Source organism: Vidua macroura, chromosome 22 (genome assembly GCF_024509145.1).
Source record: "Vidua macroura isolate BioBank_ID:100142 chromosome 22, ASM2450914v1, whole genome shotgun sequence".
Classification (NCBI taxonomy): domain Eukaryota; kingdom Metazoa; phylum Chordata; class Aves; order Passeriformes; family Viduidae; genus Vidua; species Vidua macroura.
Window position 1 is genome coordinate 6144759 of NC_071592.1, and position 17189 is coordinate 6161947.

Here is a 17189-nt window from a genome sequence, read left to right on the forward strand (position 1 = left end):
TTTTCCTGTGAACAGGGAGTAGCTCTGGGGGAGGACTGGCTCCCAGATCATTCCAGGTGATGTCTTGATTTACCTTGATCAGAACAATTTAGCAGACATTTTTTCCCAAAGAGCACTAATCACTTTTTTCCTCCTTCCTGTGCATAAAATAAGATTGAAACACACTGCACAATTTGCTTACCACAGTCCCAGAAATGCTAATCAGCAGCAAACATCTAAATCATGCTCGAACCCCAGCCTGGTAAGGTAAGAAAACAGTGTCAGTGCATAGAGAACTATTATTTACTGGTGTCAGAAATAACTCTGGCATTTCCATAACTGTGAGCCTGCATGACAACTTCCTCTGGGAAACTGCTTCAGCTGCAGAAAAATCCATGGCCTGAATGAATTGAGTAATTTATTTATAAGGAGCAAGGAAATATGAACTAGGATGCAAGCTTAACCTTCCAAGGGCTCTGTCAGCTGGTGATCCAGGGAGAAACGTGCTCTTTAATAAACAAGCCAAGGTATTTTGTAGTGGTATGTTTCAATTAGCCTGGACATGCTAATTCCTGCTGTGTTGCTAAATCCAAATGTGGATGGCAGCACCAGATAACAGAGTTGGTCAGGGGTATTATTTTAGGACTGATGTCCTAAAACCTCCTCCTGGGAGGACCATCCGTGGAAGCCTTGGGTGTCAGTGGTCTCTCCCCCTCCCTGCTCCATGAGCTGCTCTCCAGCTCTCCTCCTGAGGCATCCTGCTCTTCTCTGGGACTGCAGCTGAGCCAGAGTGGGAAATTATTACTGATGAATGCCAAGCCAAAGACCTGCCTGTCTGCTGGATTCCTCTGCTCCATCACCATCCCACTCCAGGCTCCAGCATACCTTGGGAGAACTTCCCTTTGACAGCCACCACACCCAGAGGTGTCCTCCTACTCTGCACCTCTCCTGTGACACATCCATGTTCCAGGGCAGATTCCTGCATGAAGAGCCCATCTAAGCATCCCTCCTGCTGGTTAAAGCAGCATTTTAACTGGCTCCAGCCAGCCTCAGCAGCAGTAGGTGCAGCTGCACACCCCCGGCTCCAGCAGAGCCTTATCACCACTGCCAGCTGTTTCCCCCCTCCAACCTCATCTTCTCCTATCTTTTGGGGAGCACTCCCAGTTAACAGGGCATGTCAGAACCATTTTCCCTGATTTTATGACCCTCTGGGCTGGCAGCTCGAGTTAATACTTAGATTTCTATTTTCCTGAGATAGTCCTGTTGAAAGGAAAGGGGGAAGAAATTTCCCATCTTGATTTGCATTCCCTAGGGGAATACTGGCCAAGTTCATACAGATTTATGAGGGTGGGGGTAGATATTGGCTTAGTCTCTCCAAGGGCTTGGTGGAGGAAGGGACACAGGGGACGCTTATCTTGCTCACACTGTTATAAAGTCTGGGTCAACTCCACTGAAGCTGACTGAGGATTTACACCACTACAACCAAGATTAAAATCTGGCCCTGACTCCAGTCAAATCAAGTGAGCTACTGAGGATTAGGGCACTGCTAATAACTAATTCTCACTGCAGCCACCGCACAGATAAATCGAGTAATGAAAGCATAGTGGATGGGGAAATGCTCCTGGGCTGTCTCCTGATCAGGGAAAGGCAGGAGTGCTACACATCCACAGCAAAGGGAACAGAGGGAAATGATCAGCTCTGGCCATGGGAAGCAGCTGCTTTGGCAGGGAGGAGGAGCAGGGCTTTGTGAGGAGGATGCTCAGGGAGGGACCCAGGTCTCCCTTTCCTCCCAGCAGACAAAGCAACAAAGCCTTAGCAGGAGCTTGAATGAAAGGCTTTTACACAAAGGTAAGGTATGGGTGAGACAAACCCCACTTTTCTCTCTTGGAAACAAGCTCCCTTAAACCTGCAGCTGAGCTTTCCTTGCAGTTACACTGCTGGAGCCAGAGCTTCCCTCTGCAGAGCTTGCAGGAGCCAGCAGAGCCCCTGCTCGCCCACCTCAGCCCTGGAGGAAGGGGTGACATTTCCCAGGCATGTCCCCAGCCTGGTGAGGTGCTGGGTGAGGCCAAGAGCACCAGCACTGCTGCTCATGGCATGGCACAGCCTCGCCCTGCCCAGCCTCCCCTGGCTGCAGCCTTCCCTGCTTCCCCCATCTCCCTGCAAGGCCCTTTCTGCCTTTACCCTTTCCCAGGGAACAGCCGAGGTAAGGCTGTGCATATGCTCACTGATATTTCAAATCCTCCAATTAACGGGAAGATAATTCATGCATTTGAGCATTAAAAAGGTACTTAAGTCAGAATAAATTCCGCTTCATTGTTTTCCAAAATTCACCTCCCGCTCCCACAGCTGAAGGAAATTAAGAGGCAAACACAGCCTGCTCCTCGGTCCATCTCTCCTGGCCACCAGATCCACCATCACCCTGTGTTTGCCCACTAATGAATTGCTTTGTAAAACCAGGTAATATTAATCAGTTCACTGTATTCCAACCTGAGGGTGCAGCCAGGGAAGGTTATTTTAAGCTAATTGTCTGGGAGTATCCCTCCACAGATCGAGCATCCACATCCCTCTGTGTGAATTCCATGTGATACCACAGAGGGGAGAGTTAAAAGCATCAGGAAGAAAGAAACAATCCTGTGTGCATCACCTTGAAACAAAACAAACTCTTATTTCAAAGGCTAGCTGCTTTAATCTTCCTTATAATGGGTTTCCATGTTCCTACAGTTTAACAGGTTTGTGGCTTCTGCATTTAGCACTGGAATAAACAATGCTCCAGTAATTGCCAGGTCACTGGTATTTACTTCTGTCTTTCTAAAAACCCTCCCAGCACAGCTGCCTTGAGGAGGATAGACTGTAATTTTCTTTACTGTCTCCCACTAATGAAGGCAAGAGGGCAGGAGGACCAAGTCAGATGGTGGAAAACAAAGCCAAACAGCCTGGTTGACTTTCAACACAATATTAAAATAAACCCCCACCTGTAACAGATTAATTGGCCTGGTCTTTGGCAGCCTGACGGGAAATAAAGACCACTGCTCGAAACCCAGTGCATCATTGTTTTTAATTATAGCTATTTTTCTCAGCTGGCCTGGTGAAAGGATTATTTTCCCACATGAATGTTTCCTGTGCAATTCAGGATGAGCAGATAACGGGGATGGGGCCAGTGCAAAGCATGGGGAGGGGACAGCAAACCAGGAGTTCTCCAGCAGGCTCCCAGAGCTGGGATTTATTGTTTCCTTCAGTGGAATGGGTCTCTGGGCTCCACATTCCTCCACTTTTATCTCCCTGCTGCTCTCATGGTGCAAAAGCCAGAGCCAGAAGCAAGGACAGCTCCCCACTCTGCAGGGACATGGGCTGGGCTGGGACCGAGGCTGAGGCTGGCACAAGTGACATCACATCCCTGACCAAACAGAGCTGTGTTTGATGAGTCCACAGGCACTTCCCAGTGTGGCCCCTTCCCAGCTCTTAGGAAAACCAGTTCATTTGCCCAGCAGAATAAAGCAAAAGCTGTCCTGAACCCCTGTATCCCCTCATCCTCCTAACTTCCACCCTGGAATCACATCAACACATTCCTTGGCTGCTCCTTTTAAAGTCCCCATATTCCTTGAGTCTGGATGGAATTCCTTGCCATTTTCTGGCTGTGAGTTGGCACAAGTGCTTATCTGTATCCTGAAGAAAAGCCAAGCTGCATGCACAGGTCATCCAGCAGACACAGGGAGAAGTCCCTGCTCCAGGCAGAGCACCACAGGAGTTTGCAGCTCTAAATTTAAGATCTTTCTGCAGGTTGAGCTATTAATTACAGCTCTGGAGTGTTTCATGACAGTGCCTTTTCACTGCCTGTGCTCTGCCACGAGGCACTGGAATAGCACTGGATAATTCATGGAGGGGAACAGGAATGGAGGTTTACAGCTCATTGGGAAAGTCACTTCCATGAGAAAGTGCAGCAGAACACAAGGAGGCACTGAGGATTTCACTACATCCCCTTTTTATGCTCCAAGCTGGTGGGTCTGAAAAGCAAGGAATGCTTGGTCTAAAAACGAGCCATCAAATTTTGGCCAAAATTAGCAATATGTTCTTTCTTTGCTATGCTCAAATGTTTGATGGAAAACAGACAGCTCCTGCTGAAAAGCCCATGCTAAAAAAAAAACCCCAACTTATTTTCTGTGGGAGAGGGAAAAAAAAAGAGAACACAATCTGCTATCAGCTCAACCATTATTAAAGGGAGAAATCCTAATCCCATATGCTGCCACTTATTTAACGACCTCCACCACATGTACACAGTGTCCTTACAGAGGAGAGATGAGAAAAGAAACCTCAGAAAGACAAAACTGGTTTCCCTCCAAACTGGTGCAGGTAACAGAAACTGAGCAGAGCAGATGCCAGGATCCTCCAACCTTGTCCTGACCTGGACAGTCTCATGAGGTTCAACAAGGCCAAGGGCAGGTGCTGCACCTGGGTCAGGGCAACCCCCAGGACCAATCCAGGCTGGGGATGAAGGGATGGAGAGCAGCTCTGGGAGGAGCACTTGGGGTGCAGGTGGGTGAGAGCTGGACAGGCCCTGGCCCAGAACCCCCCTGTGCTGGGCTGATCCCCAGCGTGGGCAGCAGGGCAGGGGGGGATTCTGCCCCTCTGCTCCCCCAGGTGAGACCCCACCTGCAGAGCTGCCTCCAGCTCAGGGCTCCCAGCACAGGGAGGAGCTGGAGCTGCTGGAGCCAGTCCAGAGGAGGCCACGGAGATGCTCCAAGGGCTGGAGCCCCTCAGCTCTGGAGCCAGGCTGGGAGAGCTGGGGCTGCTCACCTGGAGAGGAGAAGCTTTGGGGTGAGTGAACTGTGGCCTTCCAGAGCCTGAAGGAACTGACAAGAAAAATGGAGTGAGACTGGGGACAAGGAATGGAGTGAGAGGACAAGGGAGAATGGCTTCCCACTGCCAGAGGGCAGGGTTAGATGGGCTATTGAGAAGGAATTCCTCCCTGTGAGTGCTGAGGCCCTGTCACAACTTTCCCAGAAAAGCTGTGGTTACCCCTGGATCCCTGGATATGTTCATGGCCAGGCTGGATGGGATTTGGGGCAATCTGGTCTAATGGAAGGTGTCCCTGCCCATGGCAGGGGGTGGGACTAGATGCACTTTAAGTTCCCTTCCAAGCCAAATTATTCCAGGATTCAATGATTCTATGACTTCTTACTGTATTTCTAGGCATTTTTGCTTGGCCTTTTCTTTGTCTGCTGTACTACCAGGGTTCAAAAAGCCCACAGAAAAATATGATAAATAGGAAAATATCTCCATGGCATTTGAGATGTGATGCTTCTGGCAGTAAGATCCTTTATGTTCTCTTCAAGTTTTAAACAATCTGAGCAGAAGCTGCATTCTGAGAGAAGAAATCAAAAAGGTTTTAAAAGCTCCAACGCTGCTGTGGGGTAACTCCAGAAGAGGGAGAGAAGCCTCCCACATTGTGTTCCTTGCAGGTAACGAGGGGATGGTTCATTACAGGCAGTTTCACAGAACCTGACGTCTTAAATTTTTTACAGCAGCCATGGGCATGGCAGGATCTGGTGATTTGCCACCTGCGCTGAATTTGTTATCTGCAAAGATGGTACCTTCCTAAGAGCAAAGGAAGAGAAGGAAAACAAAAAGCAAGAGAAGTTCCTCCAGCAGAGACACACCGTGTGGCCTCCTCTGTGAGCAGCAGGTCCAGCAGGCGGTGCTGGATGAATTAATGCTTCATTAAGGACCTTTCCCAACTCCGGTGCTCTGGCGTGGTGCTGAGCACGCTGAGCTGGGGGAGCTCCGTTCCTGATGAGCTACAACCCAGGGCCTTGAACATTTGGGTTATTAGAGTCGGGAGAGCAACTCCAAGGTTATTGCCTCGCTCCAAACCAGCTCTGCATATTTTGTGAGTGACTGAAGTCTCTGCTGCTTTTTCTCTGCTTCTCTCTCACAGCCAACGGTCCCCGCTGAGCCCCGGAGTGGCTGCGTTTGGCGGTGACAAAAAGCTCACAGTTTAGCTCCAGTTGCTTCCGTCTCATCATAAACTTTACAGGCTGCTGGAGGGCCTTTTTTTCCATGAAGAACGAGCGTGGGAGCATGGGCTGCACACAGCAGTGAGGCTGAGAACACAAACTCCAGTTGAGATTTGCACGAGATGATGGGGAATTTTGCCTTGCAACTCCCATTAATTTCCGTCGCAGCCGGGTGATGTTGAGCACATGATTTATCGCGAGTCTCGTGCTGGTTTGTGTTGCTTTTCACAGTAAAATATTACCTTCCCTTTAGATAAGAACAATCCCCTCTCCCAAAGTCCTGGCTCTGTCAGTGGCACATTAGGCGCATTAATAAAAGTGAGTGGAGCATTAATAAATTAGCAGGTACCTCCCAAAGTTCAGCACAGAATCCCAGAATGGTTTGGGCTGGAAGGAACCTTAAAGAACATCTCATTCCACAATCCTGCCATGGGCACGGACACCTCCCACTATTTCAGGTTGCTCCAACCCCCTCCAACCTGGCCATGGACACTTCCAGGGATGGGGCAGCCACAGCTGCTCTGGGCAGCTTGTGCCAGGATCTCACCACCCTGACAGGGAAGCATTTCTTCTCAAAATCCCATCTATCACTTTCTCATCTTAGAGCCATTCCCTCTTGTCCTGTCACTCCAGGCCCTTTGGTAAGGGGGTACTGCAGGGTCAAAGGTAATAGGGAACTGCAGGATTGTTCCAGATTTTTGACTGATTAGGGCAATAAAGACCCAAAATCAGCTTTGGGAACCTAAACTTCAACACAGGCTTTGTACCCAACACAGCGAGAAAAAAGGAAAATAGAGAGAATCAGACCTCAAATTTCCATTAAATCCAGGCAAATAGGGTGTACATGGACCTGCTCCATCTGCAGGCACCTCTCAGCAGAGGTAATCAAATGGAATAACCAGATATGTGGCATTAGAACAGCCCAGTCCATCCCAGGTTGTGCTGCCACTGAGGAGGAAGAAAGGAGGTCTTGGGGAACTTCTGAAATAATTTTAATAATGAAGCCAAGCCCCAGGTGAAAGCTTTTCAATAGCACTCACTATCCACACATGGGCACTTGGAAAGAGCTCATGCATCTCACTGTCCTGCTTTCATTTATAGAACTTCCTCACACTCAGAAGGGTCCCAAAGTGATTAGAATTGACTGGCTACAGGATTCATTTCCCTGGGCCTGAACTGCATTGATTCTGGTGTAGAGCACAGCAGCTCTTTAACGACGAGCAGTAACAAACCATGAGAATTCGAGGCAGGAGGTCAAGAACGACTCAGCCATCCAAAACCACCCCCCCCTGCAAGAAACAAAAAAAAAAAAAAAAAAAAAAAGATTGAGGGAAAAGCACTGTAGTTAAAATAATCTAAAAATTGAGCAGAGCCCATGGCAAGCACTTCCAAGCTTCTGGAAGTTTCCTTCAAGTCATACACAGGCAGGTGATTACTTTCTCAATTTTCATTGAAAAAGCCCAATATGGATGTATAAAAACTCCCATTATGTGCTGGGTACAACAGAGGGAATTACCAGCCTTATTTGACAGCATCTTGAGCTTTCTGATTGATTTCCCAGCTAAGCTGTTGACCAGGGATGACCCAGCAGGGATGGCAGCCCCAGCTTGTGCAGCTCCCTCCCAATCTGCCTGGAGAGTGAGTGATCTCCGTGCACCAGGAGTGACCCCGCAGGCAGAACAGTTTCTTGGCACCTTTATTAGAAAACAGTAAGAATATGAGAGCAAAGACCCCTGGTTTTATTTGAGGGTGCACTAAATAATTTATTTTCCAGTGAGACTTTCAGCTGGTCTGTCTGCCTTGCTCTGGGAATCACAGTATCCCAGAACAGTTGGGGCTGGAAGGGATCTCTGGACGTCATCCAGCCCAACTCCCTGCTGAGGCAGAGTCACAGAGAGCAGGTGACACAGGAACACATCCAGGTGTGTTTTAAATATCTCCAGAGACAGAGATTCCATGACCTCCCTGGGCACAGGAGATGCAGCCAACAGGAGACACTAACCTGGATTTCTGAATGTCAGACCCTAATTCTGGCAGCAGGGACCAGCAGAGAAAGACCTTTAATACTAAAACCCTTTACACTGGCCATGACCTCCAAACACCTTGGATCTCTCCATAGTTCCTACAACTTGACAAGAGCACAGTCACACCTTGGACTTCCCTTCTGGCTGGGACTGTGGATTAGATGTGCCACCTCCTCCCAGTCAGGCTCACCTCCCTCACCTCCTAGGCACAGCATTCCCAGGAATGCCTTGCAAAAAACTTTCATGCTGCTGGAAGGACCATGGGGAGAGAGGACAAAGGCTGTGTCAAGCCTGCCATTAGCACAAACCCTGCAGATCCAAAACCACCGAACCAGAATTATGCCTCCCACAAGGCTGGACCTCTGCACCACAGGATTTACATGTGCACTCAAATGGTGGAGGGGGGTCCCTCTCCAGCCTCCACGAGCATCCCCCTTCCTGGCTGTACAGCTCCTTTCTTGGCTTCATAAACACCTAAAACCCTACAAAAGGTTTGAAAGGACAGTGTCTCCTCTCTGCACCCTGGCTGTGCTGCTTTCCCAGGTTCCTGGGCAGCCTTTTGTGACACGTGATGTTTGCATGTCTGAGACATAACACATGACAGACCTCAGGTGTCCAGCCTGTTTTACTGTTCAGGGCTTGCTCTTATAGGCAATTCAAAGCTCCCAGCTCTAAACAGCCATTGGTCTAATCTCTACACCCCCCAGACGCTGAACCACTCAACTGCTTGTATTTCAGGAGAGCTGTTATTGGTTGAGACCTCTGTCAGTGAGCCCAGAGGCTGGTTTATGGAACTGGGCTGGGTTTCTTATTTGTAACTGGGTTGATGTTCAGTACAACTGTGACAGTTTCCATATCCCTGGCCGTGGGCGGGCAGGGCTGTGGCTGCCCCGTGCAAACAGGAGGTGAAGCGCGGTTATTGGCGGCTGGAATGTCCCGTGGTTCCCAAATGGATGAGGGGAGGGAGAGGTGGCTTCCATGGCACACAACTTTCCTAAAAGAGCCAGAACATCTGCTGGAAACATTTGTAGCCAGCTAGCCCTGGAGAAGGTTGGCTACAGGATGGATGAGTGCCTCAAGGGACTCAAAACTTCCAAAAACTGTAACGCTGCCTGAGTGGGTTTATCCCAATGACACCAAAGGTCTCTCAGCCAGTTCAGAGCTGCTGAGCCCTGGGGATGAAGATTCGACTCTGAAGGTAATAAATCAGAGATGACAGAAGGAAAACTGATGGGGAATGCATGAGGCAAAGAACATGGGAAGTTGGCTAAGAGATCCCAGAGACTGCATGGGAGAGAGTTCATTATTTTTCTCAAGTCAGTGCTGTTAATTACATTCAAAGCTCAAAATAAAAGTCATCTCTAGGTGAGGAAGCCTGACGGGGCTTCGTTGTATTTTGTGTTTGCTGAGTTACCTTTCCTGCATCGTTCACCTGGTGGGAAAGATTTGCTCGGACTGTGGTGACAGCAGATAAATCACTGGCTTTGCTGCCATCTTTGAAAAATGAATTTCGGGCCCCCACATTTCTCATCAGTGCATCTCCCTTCCCGCTGCCTCCTCACTGGCACAGGAGGGCTGGAGGCTATTTTAAATGGAAAGCCAGGACAAATCTGTGGCTGAGCTCCTCCGGGCAGCTTTCGAGGTGAAGTCAGAGCTCCTGCCCCAGGGGCTGCTGCAAACACAACCTGGTGGGTGCCCGCCAGCGGGCACTGAGCCCTTACCTGAGCTGGGATCACCACAAATCGGGGTCTGGGTGTATTTTTAGGAGCGGATGGACAGCCAGGTGCCCTCACCTGAGCCACACTGAGCTTGAAGAGTTGTGCCAGAGGCTGAGTGGTCACTGCTGCCCAGCACCCACCGTGGGCACGTTGGGGTGCTAAGGAAAGGCTCTCAGGGGCTCCCCACAAGTGAAATGCTGGGGGCTGTTCTGCAAGGCTCATCCAGGCCACCAGGCTCAGCTTTTCCATCAGGAGCCGGCCTCCCCCACCAAGTAAATCCAGCCGCTGTAAAAGAGCCGGATCCGCCGGCGATGCCGCTACCAGGTGTTTGAAACAAAGGCATGGGAAGAGCAAAATTAGGTCAAATCTGCTGATGAGAGATGAGTAAATAACAGTTGCTATTCCAGGGAGCTTTTGTTCTCGCTAAAAGGAGAGCAGGCAGCTTTGCAGATCTGTCTCCTCTCATTCCTGCTGAAGCAGGGGTTTAGGCATCCTCAAAGTTTCATGGGAGCATAAAAGGAGGCTGCGGGGAGGGAGGGGGGTTTAAACTGTGCATGCTCATGGAAATGTGTAGCTGAGGCTGTGAGAAGTGATTAATAGAGCCAATCAACAAACAATAGTGAGAATATTATTGAAAGTCTTTCTTTGCGAGTGTCTGAGCACGATGGACCGACAATATAGAGGAGTGCGCTGCTTTATAACTGGAATTTTTTCTTTGCAAGTATAATAAGAAAGTGGCTAATAATAGGATGGAGAATATTTTCAAGGTGTGTTTTATTATCCACTTATCTCTGACGCTTGCCAAAAGAGGCCTGAATATTCCTCAGTACATTGGAGACTTTCTGGCAGGGGAGAAAGACTGATGAGTGCTATAAAATAGAGAGTTAATGAAAGCAACTACATCTAAATGCAATATCTGGGTCCCATGGCTGAGATTTCCTGCGGACTGACACCGTATCCCTCTGTGGCTCGGGCTCTGCAGCCAAGTGAAATGATGTTCTCTGCCACAGGAGGTGGGGGAAGTTGAGAGTCATTGCCAGCATTTAATGACACAAAAGTAAGATCGTAGAACCGTAGAATGGGCTGGGCTGGGACCTTAAAGATCATCAAGATAATTGCCATTATCTAATTTGCTGATAAAAAGGAGTTCCACAAGCCCCCCCCCTCCCCCCCCCGCTTCCCAGAGGGATGCAGGCAGAGAAGCTGGCAGTCTCCAGGCAAAGTAATTCGAGAAAAAAGCCCAGAGTGTATTTTTTTTTTCTCATACAGAGGGAAATAAGGGGCCATAAATGCTCAGTTACACATATTCCCTAGCAAAGCATCCAGGACTACCTGAAATCCCACAGCTACCAGCAGCATCCCAGAGCCATTCAAAAAGCAGGACCCCCCAGGTGTCCCCTGCTGAGGGGAAATGTTGGAGTTTGGCTCATTTGTCCTCTCATTCCTGTGATGTGGTCCCAGCCAAGCTGCACATGCAGGAGCTGGAGATGTGCTTTATGCTCTTTGTAATACCAGCTGACAGTAGATATATATATATTTATATAAATAAAAAAAACCCTCTATACACAAAAATCTATCTATATTTGAAGCATCTAAAAGAATTACTTCGCTGAAAAACATGGGAGATGTTGATGGCAGTAGAAGCTGTCAGAGAGGTGCAGAGATTTAGCACTGCTGGGCCTTAAGAAATGCTGTTTTTGTGGATGCTCCTCGTGTGCTGCAGCTTCCCCAGCTCAGCTCCATCACCTCCCCTCATCTCCACAGCCACCAGACCTGGCATCCCTCACCTCATTCAAATTCCAGAGGTTTCTCTCTAACGTGCTGAGCAAAAGCTTCCCACCTCTTATCCCAAGCTTTCAATCTCATGAGAAATGTTAAAACGAAAACATGAAAATTACAGGAAAAGTATCCAAAGAATCATAACCTGCCACAGTAATGAAAAATCCAATTGGGCTTGGAGTGGAGCTGGGCTGATGTAAAATAAAGAGGAAAATGAGGGATGTTTAATCCCACCTGTGGGAAGTGCTGCTGTGCGGGGCAAGAAACAGAATGCTAAATAAAACGACAGATGGAACATTTCTTGGGAATTACAAAATTATGGAATAACCTGAGTAAGAAAGGGACCCACAAGGATCATCCAGTCCAACCCCTGGCCCTGCACAGACACCCCAAAGTGCCACCCTGGGCATCCCTGGCAGCAGTATCCAAACACTCCTGGAGCTCTGGCAGCCTCGGGGCCGTGCCCATTCCCTGGGGACCCTGGGCAGTGCCAGCACCCTCTGGGGGAAGAACCTTTGCCAATATCCAACCTAACCCTCCCCAGCAGAGCTCCAGCTGTTCCCTCAGTTTCTGCATGCACCAGGCACTACAGAGGGAGGATGATGGGTTCTGCTATCCCTGGGAAAACAGCAGGACCTTTGGAAAATGGCAGGGCTAGCTGGTAGGGAAGGAACAGGAGATGTTGGGGTGCCAGTGCCAGTAGCAGTGCCCTGATAACACCCATGCCAGGCTGTCCCTCAGGATCCCTGCCAACACCCATGCCAGGCTGTGTCCTGATGGACCATCCATGGATGGAGCGTGAAGTTCTGCCGACAGCCCCATCCCAGATCGGCTGCATCACCCTTTGTGTCTCAGTTTCCCTCTCACCAAAAGCACTGCATTTTGGATACCCCTCTTTTCCAAGCCCAGCCCCCCCAAGTCCCATCTCTTAGCCTGAGTTAAACCAACAAACCCCACTCCCAACCCCCACAGCTCCCTTTGCCAGGTGTGGAAAAGCGACTTCCCTGCCAAGCTGTGCAGCTTCAGCTCTCCATCTCACCCAGCACTGCAATATTCACAGAGCCACTCAGAGACAGGCAGGGTCTATTAGTGCTAATGAAACTGGGGAGCCCAATTCCCCACGCAAATGAACTTGCAGGAACGGGATTACATCTCCTCACATGCACGAGGTTGAGACCTGGCATCCGTGGCTCTCTTTAAAAGTCTGACCTCATTCCTGCCTTGTAAACACCCTTCCAAGTATGAATAATAATAAAACCCCCTCACTTTTCTTGCGAAATCATTACATTGTTTTATTATTTTGCTATTCATGCTGTCAATAATAAATCACATTACCCAAGATGTTCACATTTATTAGACTATTCAGAGCTCAGCATCGCTGGCGTGGGTTTGTGCTCGTGCTGTTACCAGAGCTCAGGGTTTGTTAATAACTTCGGGTCCCCAGCACACACCTTTCATTAAACAATGCAAGAGGGGATGAGAGTCCTGAATTAGCAACACCATCCAAACATCCCAGTGTCATGGGAGCCTCAGGAGAGGGGCTTTGGGCTTCAGGGCCAGGCTGGACAGGGCTTGGAGCAGCCTGGTCTAGTGGAAGGTACCCCTGCCCATGGCAGGGCATGGGATTAGATGAGTTTAAAGTTTCCTTCCAACCCAAACCATTCTGGGATTCTACAGCGCTCCTGCAGACATTGGTAAAGGAGAAGGAAAGACTTAAGGGGGGTAAGAGATGCAAAGAAACAAACAGAGCTTAAAGGCAACGCTCGCTCCCTTCTCCAACACCACACTAATCCAAGAAACAGCAAGAAGAGCTGAATTCCTACAAGTTATTTCTCTGCTCGCTTAAACCGCTCCTTTACTCCAAGTGATGCACACACCCATGAGAGGATTCCTCACTTGCCAACCTGAACATGGAATTTTTGGCCCATTTCCAGGTGTGACCCTGGGCACATTGAATGAGCTGGAGAAGGCCACACAGGGCCCTGGGAAATGAATTTCTACCAAGTCTGCAGCCCCCTTCCTGGGGCCCTTTGGGCCACAGAGAGTTTTAATGGTGACACACACACAGTGTCACCCATCTGTGTGAGCTTGCAAAGCCTTGGATCACCAAGAGAAGCACGTGGGCTTGGTGAGGAGCTCAGTGTGGAGTCAGAAGGTCTCAACCAGGGTTTCCTGGGACAGAAATTGAGGGACAAGAAGAGGAGGAATTTATTCAGGAGATACACACACCACCAGCATAACAAATCCAGGGTCTTTACTCTTGACTTCACTGCTGAAGCCAGAGAATCACCATCCCTTGGCGCCCGTGCAGCGGGATTTGGGGATGCACCTTCTCTGCCAGCTTCCTTGAATAAAGTGCAATTTAGCACTTCAGGTTTGTTTGTGCAGGCTCAGCCTGGGGCTGCTGCACAGCGAGGGCGGGCAGAGCTCCCAGGGCAGCAGTGAGAAAACAAACCCGGCCCTGGCTGGTGCATGTGAGCAAAAGGGAATCATATGGTTGAAGAGAAGAGTAATTGTAGTGGAAATTCAAAATCACTTCACTGAGCCCATTTCATGCTGTCCTTGTTGATCCTGTAAATCAGCAGCGGCAATTTATTCCAAAACAACAACAATCCTGAATGGGGAAGAAAATGAAATAATTGTGTTTTGACCAGCTTGAGACAATTCCTCCATATTTATAAACACAGGTGTCGAGTGTAAAGGCCCTGTCAGGCTCATCAGGCAGCACCAGGCTGGGCTATGCAGCATGGCCAGGGCAGGAGGCTCCTCCTGCAAAACTTGGCCAAGGGTTTGGGATTCCCATCTGGCCTCCCAGAAACCAAAAGAATTCATCAGTGTTTCAGGGAAAAGCAAAGCCAAAACATTGAGAGCAAAACACCCCCACGTGGCTGAGCCCCAAACCAGGAGGGTCCTGCTTCGGGCATCTTCCTGTGCCATCCCCTTCAGTCCCTCTCACTCCCACACATGTTCACCTGAGCTCTGCTGCTTCACCTCTCTCCTTGCTCACAAGAGTCCTCACTTCCCAGCCCTTGGGACACGCACAAATCACAGAATCCCAGAATGGTTTGGGTGGGAAGGGACCTTAAAGACCACCTAGTTCCACCTCAGAGACACCTTCCACTGTCCCAAGCTGCTCTGAGCCCTGTCCAGCCTGGCCTTGGGCATTGCCAGGGATCCAGGAGCAGCCACAGCTGCTCTGGGCACCCTGTGCCAGGGCTGCCCACCCTCACAGGAGGAATTCCTTCCCAATATCCCTGTCCCCTACCAGTGGGAGCCATTCCCTGTGTCCTGTCCCTCCATCCCTTGTCCCCAGTCCCTCTCCAGCTCTCCTGGAGCCCCTTCAGGCCCTGCAAGGGGCTCTGAGCTCTCTCTGGATTCTTCTCCAGGTGAGCACCCCCAGCTCTCCCAGCCTGGCTGCAGCCCTCAGAGCATCTCCACGGCCTCTCTGGATTCACTCCAGCACCTCCACATCTTTTCACGAGCAGAGAACACATTCTGGCTCCTGTTCAGCTGTGCAAGGCACACTGAGCCCTTTGCTGCCCTCGCACACGGAGCAGGGGATGCTCAGCCAGCCAAGGAAGGGATTGGCTGGAGGGGGCACTGCTCACACCCACTGCACCTCCCGGGGTCTCCCCAGACCTTAGATCCATCGGCTGGAACAGCCTGTATTGCCTTTGGCTATCTCAGAGCCCTTCATCCTAGATCAGAAGATAATCAATTGGCGGAAAAGAATCTGACATCCAACCACCTCTGCTTTTAGCCATCCTCAGGATTGTACCTGTCAGTCTCCCACACTATTCCATGAATCCCTGGGGGATTTGGGACTCCCTCAGCCTCTGTGTCACCTTCCTAAGAGCTCTGACAGCCTCTGCATCACAGAAAAGAGGTGCCAGCAGCCAGGACCCATTTGCAGAGGAAACCAAGGCATAACAGCTCTCCAGGTACATCAATCAAAGTGTCTTCTAGGGGAATACTCTGCCTTTTTTCCCTAAAAAATGTATTTGGCAGATGATAAAAACAATGTCAGACTTTGTCTGCCTCACAGTTCTCAGCAGAAGACCTCTCAGCTCATTTTCTACAGTCTCTACTCCAGGTGCCAGATCCTTTATGATCCCCACTGGATCTAGCAGCTGGAAAACCTTCCAGCCTCTCTCCTTATCCGTTTCATTAATTATTATCTTTAGTTTCACCCTCATTTCCTTAAGCTGTTTTGACAGCCTTGTTGGTCCATCAATCAAGTGTCTTGTAAGTACTTTTGAAATTCTTGGTGAATCTCAACCAAACTTGACAAGGGATGATGAGATTTCACTGTTAAAGGGAAAAAGGGATATGAGAAAACCTAAAATAACAGCAACAGAAAAGCAAGATGTAAAAAGAGGCTGGGTAAAGGGAAATGCCCCCTCTCTCTGGAGGTAGAGAATATAAAACATAAAATATAAAACTTCTTCCCTCCGCAGCACAAGTTCCTTATTCCTGTGCCCTGGGAAGGGGGAAGGCAATGCTCTTCTCCAAAAAAACCCCAGCACAGGCCACGAGACAGTGCCCAGGAAAGCTGAACTGCAATAAGTGGAGAAGTTTCCTCAGGATGTTTGTTTGAAATCTGTATCACAGACAGTGAGATGTGCCAGGGGGAACAAACATCATCTCGATTAAGATTCCGCTGCAGGAGGGTCAGGAAATGCCTCCTATGAGAAGTTTGCCCTCTGAGCCTGCCGTGCCTGGAATCTCTCGAGACAAAAGACAATTCCAATACATTTTATTTCTTCTTTTCTCCCTTAAGCCCAAAATCCCGCCATGGCACTTTGACCTTCCAGTTTCACTCTCACTGTAATGAGCCCCAGGCATCCCTTTAGCAGAACCCCTGCTGTGACACTCCTTCCTCTGGCTGATGACAAGGACATTTCCTCTGTGTTTTTCTGGGATCATTCATGAATCTCCCCTTTTCCAGCCCAAATTCAGCTGCACGGGTCTGCTCGTGCTCAAGTTTAATGATGCCATGGGCGCCAAAGACCAGGGAGATCATTTTATGGAGTTGTGGATGATGGATTGATGGAGGAAGGAAGGGGCTATCCCACAGTTTGCCAGTGCATGCTGCAGGAAATGTACTTTGGCTGTCATTTGGGCTGAGATAGACAGATGGAATCAGGGCGTCGCTGCAAGGAAAATCATGGAAATGTGAGGTAATGCCAGTTTTTGCTTCATCAGGTTCAAGTAGATGGTGCAGGATGAGAGGAAAGCTCAGGGAAGGGCTGAGGGGATGCAAAGCAGCTTTAAGAGCAGGGATATGTAGGGGCAGGCTACTGTCTCCTGAGGCAAAGATGGATTGCTGGACCACTGGAAGTTTCTTCTGTCCCATTAATGTGCTGACACAAGGGCTCCTGTTAAATCCCAGCTCTTGCCACTGCCCTCGTGACTTGGTCTGTGTTCCCGGATTACATCTGTCAGAGCCTGGGTTTGAGCAGAATCACAGAATCACAGGATCACAGAATCACAGAATCACAGAATCACCAGGTTGGAAGAGACCTTCAAGATCATCGAGTCCAACCCAGCCCCAACACCTCAACTAAACCCTGGCACCCAGTGCCACATCCAGGCTTGTTTTAAACACATCCAGGGATGGTGACTCCACCACCTCCCTGGGCAGCCATTCCAGAACTTTATCACTCTTTATGTAAAAA

At 49.4% G+C, this 17189-nt stretch overlaps 1 protein-coding gene across 3 annotated transcripts in view; it reads right to left on the reverse strand.

Moving 5' to 3' along the window:
- KIRREL3 (kirre like nephrin family adhesion molecule 3) overlaps positions 1–17189 on the reverse strand; it is a 368214-nt gene that overhangs the window by 231108 nt on the left and 119917 nt on the right. The gene's annotated exons all lie outside the window — the stretch shown is intronic.